This window comes from Littorina saxatilis, linkage group LG2 (genome assembly GCF_037325665.1).
Source record: "Littorina saxatilis isolate snail1 linkage group LG2, US_GU_Lsax_2.0, whole genome shotgun sequence".
Classification (NCBI taxonomy): domain Eukaryota; kingdom Metazoa; phylum Mollusca; class Gastropoda; order Littorinimorpha; family Littorinidae; genus Littorina; species Littorina saxatilis.
In genome coordinates, this window is record NC_090246.1 from 56366791 (window position 1) to 56373934 (window position 7144).

Here is a 7144-nt window from a genome sequence, read left to right on the forward strand (position 1 = left end):
CACACACACACATACACCACACCCTCGTCTCGATCCCCCCTCTACGTTAAAACATTTAGTCAAAACTTGACTAAATGTAAAAAGAGATACAGAAAAGTGTGCTATCCTGCTCAGCACAACCACCACCGCGGTATTCTGGTTTGTCAATTTCACTACCTTTGCCACGAGCGGTGGACTGACGAGTATACGGTCTTGGTGAAAAAATGCACTGCGTTCAGTTTCATTCTATGAGTTCGACAGCTTGACTGAATTAATGCTGTATTTTCGCCTTACGCGACTTGTTAATACTCTTTTTCTCAGATTTTCCGATTATTACCTCTGTAAATTTACCCCCATTTTAAGAATTCTTCCTGATTTTCTCAAGATTTGTAGAGGTTAAGAGGGTGTGCTATAGCGGCTTGTATGGGGCCAATATTCAGTTTACTCAGTTTTGACAAATTTCTTTCGATGCAAAGGACAATCATTCTTTGTAACAGCAGATACTGAGATTAATTAGATGATTATAGTGTGGTACGTGTATGTGAACAGTACTGAACCAAGGGCGGATCCAGGATCTTAAGGAAGGCCGGGGGGGGGGGGGGGGGGGGGGGGGGGGGCCCACACTTTTTTGCACAAACTTTCAATTGAGGGCGCGAATCGCCCGAACATGCTAGGGCGGTCCGGGGGCATGCCCCCCCCCCCCCCGGAATTTTGTTTTTTCAAGAATCATCTCTCTCTTTTTTTTTTTTTTTTTTGGGGGGGGGGCTGAAGGGGGGGCCCGGGCCCCCTTAGCCCCCCCCCCCCCCCCCTAAATCTGCCACTGTGAACTAAAATCTTCAGTCTTGTTTTTAGAGCAGGCGTCGTCACGTTAAAAGTCGCCGCCCGGCTTCCGCCGTCAAATCATAGCTGTCGGGCGCCGGTGTTACTAGGGCCGGGGATGTGAATAAATCGTAAATTTTGTCGGTTTGATGTTTTGCCTGAGTTCTCTCCGGAATTTTTCCAATTGAGAAGGATTAAAAAGAAAAGGAAGAGGGCGGATCGGGTGGCCACCGACGCCATATGGCCTCCGTTGGCTTTGTCCGGCCGACCACCTGCCCACCCCTTTCAGCCAACCAGATTGAAGAATGGAATGATCCCTGATCCCGGGCGAGGTCACTGCGCTAGAAGTGGTGACGCCTGGGGGGGGGTTGTGTTGTAGGTGCATCGTTAGACAGCGGAAGTTCATTGTTGTTTTCGTGTTTGTTCGGCACCAAGCCGGTTTGAGTGTCACTGTCAGACAGTAGTAGCTGACCGGGGGCTCTTGGCACTTGGCTGGGAGACTTCAAACCCAGTGTGATTAAAGTGGTAACCGATGATATTCCGTTAGATTTAATCTCAGTTGTCTCAGTGTCTGTCTGTTTACACGAGAAGGTTGGTACTCCTAAATTTAAATCAAATCTGACGATATAAATATATTTGCCGAACGCAGAATTTAGAAGAACAAGGGTGTCCGATAAATCTACCGTGAAAAAAAAAGTAATCAGTCTTGTCCACTCACATTTTTGAAACAAAACCTAAAAGACATGAAGCACACACTTAAAAACAAGTCGCGTAAGGCGAAAATACAACATTTAGTCAAGCTGTCGAACTCACAGAATGAAACTGAACGCAATGCAATTTTTTAGCAAGACCGTATACTTGTAGCATCGTCAGTCCACCGCTCGTGACAAAGGCAGTAAAATTGACAAGAAGAGCGGGGTAGTAGTTGCCCTGAGAAGGATAGCACGCTTTTCTGTACCTCTCTTCGTTTTAACTTTCTGAGCGTGTTTTTAATCCAAACATATCATATCTATATGTTTTTGGAATCAGGAACCGACAAGGAATAAGATGAAATTGTTTTTAAATTGATTTCGAAAATTTAATTTTGATCATAATTTTTATATTTTTAATTTTCAGAGCTTGTTTTTAATCCAAATATAACATATTTATATGTTTTTGGAATCAGAAAATGATGAAGAATAAGATGAACGTAAATTTGGATCGTTTTATAAAAAAAATATTTTTTTTACAATTTTCAGATTTTTAATGACCAAAGTCATTAATCAATTATTAAGCCACCAAGCTGAAATGCAATACCGAAGTCCGGCCTTCGTCGAAGATTGCTTGGCCAGATCAACAGATAAACTATGGACAAACAAGTGTTTGAAACTGAAACACTGAGACTGACCGCTGACTCAACCGTCAGTGTGACGGTCGGAATATGCAAGGGCCGATCTTTATGAAATTTTACATGATAGTTCCTGGGTATGATATCCCCAGACTTTTTTTTCTTTTTTTCGATAAATGTCTTTTATGACGTCATATCCGGCTTTTGTAAAAGTTGAGGCGGCACTGTCACACCCTCAATTTTCAATCAAATTGATTGAAATGTTGGCCAAGCAATCTTCGACGAAGGCGGGACTTCGGTATTACATTTCAGCATGGAGGATTACAAATTAATTAATGACTTTGGTCATTAAAAATCTGAAAATTGTAAGTAAAATTATTTTTTTATAAAACGATCCAAAATTACTTTTATTTTATTCTTCATCATGTTCTGATTCAAAAAACATATAAATATGTTATATTCGGATTAAAAACATGCTCTGAAAATTAAAAATATAAAAATTATGATTAAAATTAAATTTCCGAAATCGTTTTAAAAACAATTTCATCTTATTCCTTGTCGGTTCCTGATTCCAAAAACATATAGATATGATATGTTTGGATTAAAAACACGCTCAGAAAGTTAAAACGAAGAGAGGTACAGTAGAGCGTGCTATGAAGCACAGCGCAACCTCTACCGCGCCAAACAGGCTCGTCACTTTCACTGCCTTTTGCACTAGCGGCGGACTACGTTCAGTTTCATTATGTGAGTTCCACAGCTTGACTAAATGTAGTAATTTCGTCTTACGCGACTTGTTTTTCTTATTTTTCTGTGTCTATGATATCTTTATTTTTTCTGACTTTTACTTTTTGGAAGAGAAGAATAGTAAGAATTTTCTGCAATCAGAACCTAGGATAGACCCAAAAATTACCATTCAAATGTAACATTATTTTGTTCACCATCAGTTCATCAGTAAGACGGTATTTCGTTGCAACTGCTGCTGTTCATAAGTTCATACTGTACTTGAATATCTGTTTATGATTATTACTGATTTTCAGTGCCAATGTCGCTGTCGGCTTAAGTTTCAGAAGCTGTAAAATAATGTATGGGTTTTGTTCAGAGCTGTGCATACATTCGACAGCTTTTTTGTTTTTCCTCTTTTTTTTCTTTTTTTCTTTTTTTAACTTATAAGGCCAATACGAAGGATAATGATTTTTCACTGACTGTCTTTTCAGATCGCATCAGTTTCCCGCCATCGTCCCATAAATGAAAGCTACAGAAGATCTTTGTTCTGTCAGTTACGCTGAGCGTGCCTGCACTGAGATTGTTTGGTGAGGCACAGGCGCGTGAAATCAACTGAATCATTGTACTTTTCGCTAATAGTTTATAGTCAGTCAATTTCCCAACACGTGACAAAGGAAATTACAGATTATCAAATTATTTTACTTAGTCAGCGTGCATTTTTAATAAGGAAAAAAAATAGGTGTGGTTAAGGTAACATAGCCCCCAAAAATAGGGAAGGAAGGTAGGCAATCACTTTTTTTTTTTTTTTTACTTTTTTTTCTAATGTGTACTAATTAAACCTACTTGACAGGAAAATAAGTGTGCGACTCGAGCGCTTTCGCTTTCATTGCGTTTTCTGCACTCGGTTTTTTTTTTTTTTTTTTTTTACAATTGTAATAAAAAGTTATAGGGTCGGCCCCTAAAAATAGGGAAGGTCGGGTTACCGTAACCACACCTTTTTTTTTTAAATTTTTTTTAGGCCTAAACGAACTCCGGAAATAACTGTCGGGTTTGTCAGTGTGGGTTGTGAAGGAGTGAATATTCTTGCTTTTAATGACGCCGCCAAGCTTTCAACAATTGCTACTTGTCAACATGTTTCAGACACATCCCTCACTAGGGACTGGCCTATAATGTCACGTGGGAAAGTTTGACTCACTAACTGAGTTTTCACTCTTTCACAACCCATCATGCCGGTGTAACACGAAATTTTTACTCCACGAAAAATTTACTCCGGAGTAAATATTTCGTACGAAATTCTGACTCCGAGTACACTTTTCGTACGAGAAAAGAACTCCCCAAGGCACGAAAAAATTATTCCCTCCACGAAATTTTTACTCCCCATTTTTTACACTTCCAGTAAAAAATCTCGTACGCAAAAATGGGATGCGGGCGAAGGGATAATGCCAATAAGTGATCTCGCGCACACGAATGTCGCGCTACCCTCCTTCCACCACCAAGACTAACAGGGGACAAGGGAGTAAACATTTCGTACACCTGGCATGGGAAGTTAAATTGCTTGTTTTTGGGTGAAGTAATTTATTCGTTATTTATTCGTCAGGGGAGAAACATTTTTGTACGAAATGTTTACTCAGAACTCACCTGTCTTGGGGAGTAAATTTCTCGTGTAATGGGGGAGTGCTTTTTTCGTAAAGGGAGTAACTTTTTCGTACGAAATGTTGACTCCGGAGTAAAAATCTCAGTCGTGGGAGTAATTTTCTCGTGTTACACCGGCAACTTGAACCCGACAGAGTTATTTCCGGACGGTCTCAGTTTTGAAGTCGGATTTCTGCTTTTGAACACAGTGTCTGCTATAACAAAGACTACACTCAAAACTGAAGTGTTCCACTTTTGTAACCAGTTTTGAACACAGTGTGACAGAGTACATAGTTTTACTAGCAAAAGTAATACACATAATAAGCACTGGCGTTGCAGTGTTCAAATGAACACTAGTGTTTACTATGTGTGTTACTTTTGTTGGTATATTTTGTACTGTCACACCGTCACTGTGTTCAAAACTGGTTACAAAAGTGGAACACTTCAGTTTTGAGTGTATAGTCTTTGTTGTACAGCGGTCAAAAAGTAGAAAACTCACGAGTCTGAAAACGCTGCCGCTGTCACAGTAGCACCCATCCTGAACTCAGGTCAAAATGAGTTCGGCTCATTCTCTCCCTGACCGGAGGCGACAGTCCTACGCGAATCTATCAAAACTAGGAATACAGAGTTATCTCCCATATGTTTTTCGCGAACACTGATCTAAATTTGAGATCAGTGTTCGCGAGACGAAAATGATTGCAGATTGGCCGACATCGACAGTGATCTCCGTTCTGTTCTTCACAGTTATGATAAAGACATCGTTCTAAGGTCAAAACAAGTCGAAATTTTGGGACTGCTGCCGGAAGGAGACCGTAATATATGGTTGCATCACTACAGAAAAAATCGTCTGCTTCAGCGAACGCCAAAACCAAACGGTTGATTATCACGTGACACTTTTGCCATATTTAGAGTTGTTTGCACGGTATATAATAGCTCCCTTGAAACTGTCTTACAAATCAATTCCTTTGTAATTTAAAAATTACACACCATGAAAAATCATTATCGACGATCGCGAATCTGCTTATATCAATAATACATTACAACAAGTCGCGTAAGGCGAAATTACTACATTTAGTCAAGCTGTGGAACTCACAGAATGAAACTGAATGCACTGCATTTTTTCACAATGACCGTAGTCCGCCGCTTGTGCAAAACGGAGTGAAACTGACGAGCCTGTTCAGCGCGGTAGTGGTTTCGCTGTGCTGCATAGCACGCTTTTCTGTACCTCTCTTCGTTTGAATTTTCTGAGCGTGTTTTTAATCCAAACATATCATATCTATATGTTTTTGGAATCAGGAACCGACAAGGAATAAGATGAAATTGTTTTTAAATCGATTTCGAAAATTTATTTTTGATCATAATTTTTATATTTTTAATTTTCAGAACTTGTTTTGAATCCAAATATAACATATTTATATGTTTTTTGGAATCAGGAAATGATGTAGAATAGGATGAACCTAAATTTGGATCGTTTTATATTAAAACAAAATTTATTACAATTTTCAGATTTGTAATGACCAAAGTCATTAATTAATTTTTAAGCCACCAAGCTGAAATGCAATATGAAGTCCGGCCTTCGTCGAAGATTGCTTTACAAAAATGTCAATCAATTTGATTGAAAAATGAGGGTGTGACAGTGCCGCCTTTAACTTTTACAAAAAGCCGGATATGACGTCATCAAAAGTATTTATCGAAAAAAAGAAAAAATATCCGGGGATATCATTCCCAGGAACTCTCATGTAAAATTTCATAAAGATCGGTCCAGTAGTTTACTCTGAATCGCTCTACACACACACACGCACAGACACACACACACACACACACACACACACACACACACACACACACACACACACATACACCACGACCCTCGTCTCGATTCCCCCTCTATGTTAAAACATTTAGTCAAAACTTGACTAAATGTAAAAAGCTCTAAATATGTAAAAATAAAAATAAAAATTTAAAAAAAATCCGTTTCCTTGCCAAACAAGAAAACTCAAGGCATCCTGTCAGGGAGAGAATGAGCCGAACTCATTTTGACCTGAGTTCAGGATGAGTAGCACCATGCTTGAGCCGCTTTGCAGAAAGACCGTTAATACCCGCTCATTAAAGCCTTTCCTTTTCACTCATGAAAAGCCTACCGGTGCGGTCTCAGCTGTTTAAGATAAAGTGTGATCCAATAATGCTGCAGTGTCAGGATGCGTTAGGTTGTTTTCTTTTGTGTTTGAATTGAATGGTGGGTGTGTTTGTTAGTTGTTTTTTGCTTTGTGTGTGCTTTTTTTTTTACCTTTCTTTTCTTTTCTTATGTTTTTTCGTGTGTGTGTGTGTGTGTGATTGCATGGCCGTCAGAACAGAAACCAGCAATTTTCCGGAGAACCTGCTGTCAGTTTTTTACACGGATGTTTGTTTGGTGTTTAAATCTTATTTTCACGGTTCAAAACATAAACCATGCAAGAGCTCTGACTATGATCGGGATTTCTATTTAAGTCTAGGTAGTTTTGAGGCCAAGGGAATCATGTTGTTGTTGTTGTTGTTGTTGCCGGTTTCGACTTGAAACGCCGTTTCTCCTTTGCGGCGCTGTCATTGTTAGTGCGGACGACAATGCATTTAGTCAGTGACATCTGTATCTGAGCATAGTCTACTCCTGTCTAATTCAGTGTTGCT

At 39.4% G+C, this 7144-nt stretch overlaps 2 long non-coding RNA genes across 2 annotated transcripts in view; both read left to right on the plus strand.

The window, feature by feature from the left end:
- The window catches only part of LOC138959325 (uncharacterized), a 282799-nt gene that overhangs the window by 118676 nt on the left and 156979 nt on the right, over window positions 1-7144 (plus strand). The gene's annotated exons all lie outside the window — the stretch shown is intronic.
- Window positions 5447-7144, plus strand: part of LOC138959312 (uncharacterized) — a 110255-nt gene continuing 108557 nt past the window's right edge. The window contains exon 1 of the long non-coding RNA XR_011453686.1: window positions 5447-5536. This is a non-coding gene — a long non-coding RNA (uncharacterized lncRNA). The remainder of the gene's footprint in view (window positions 5537-7144) is intronic.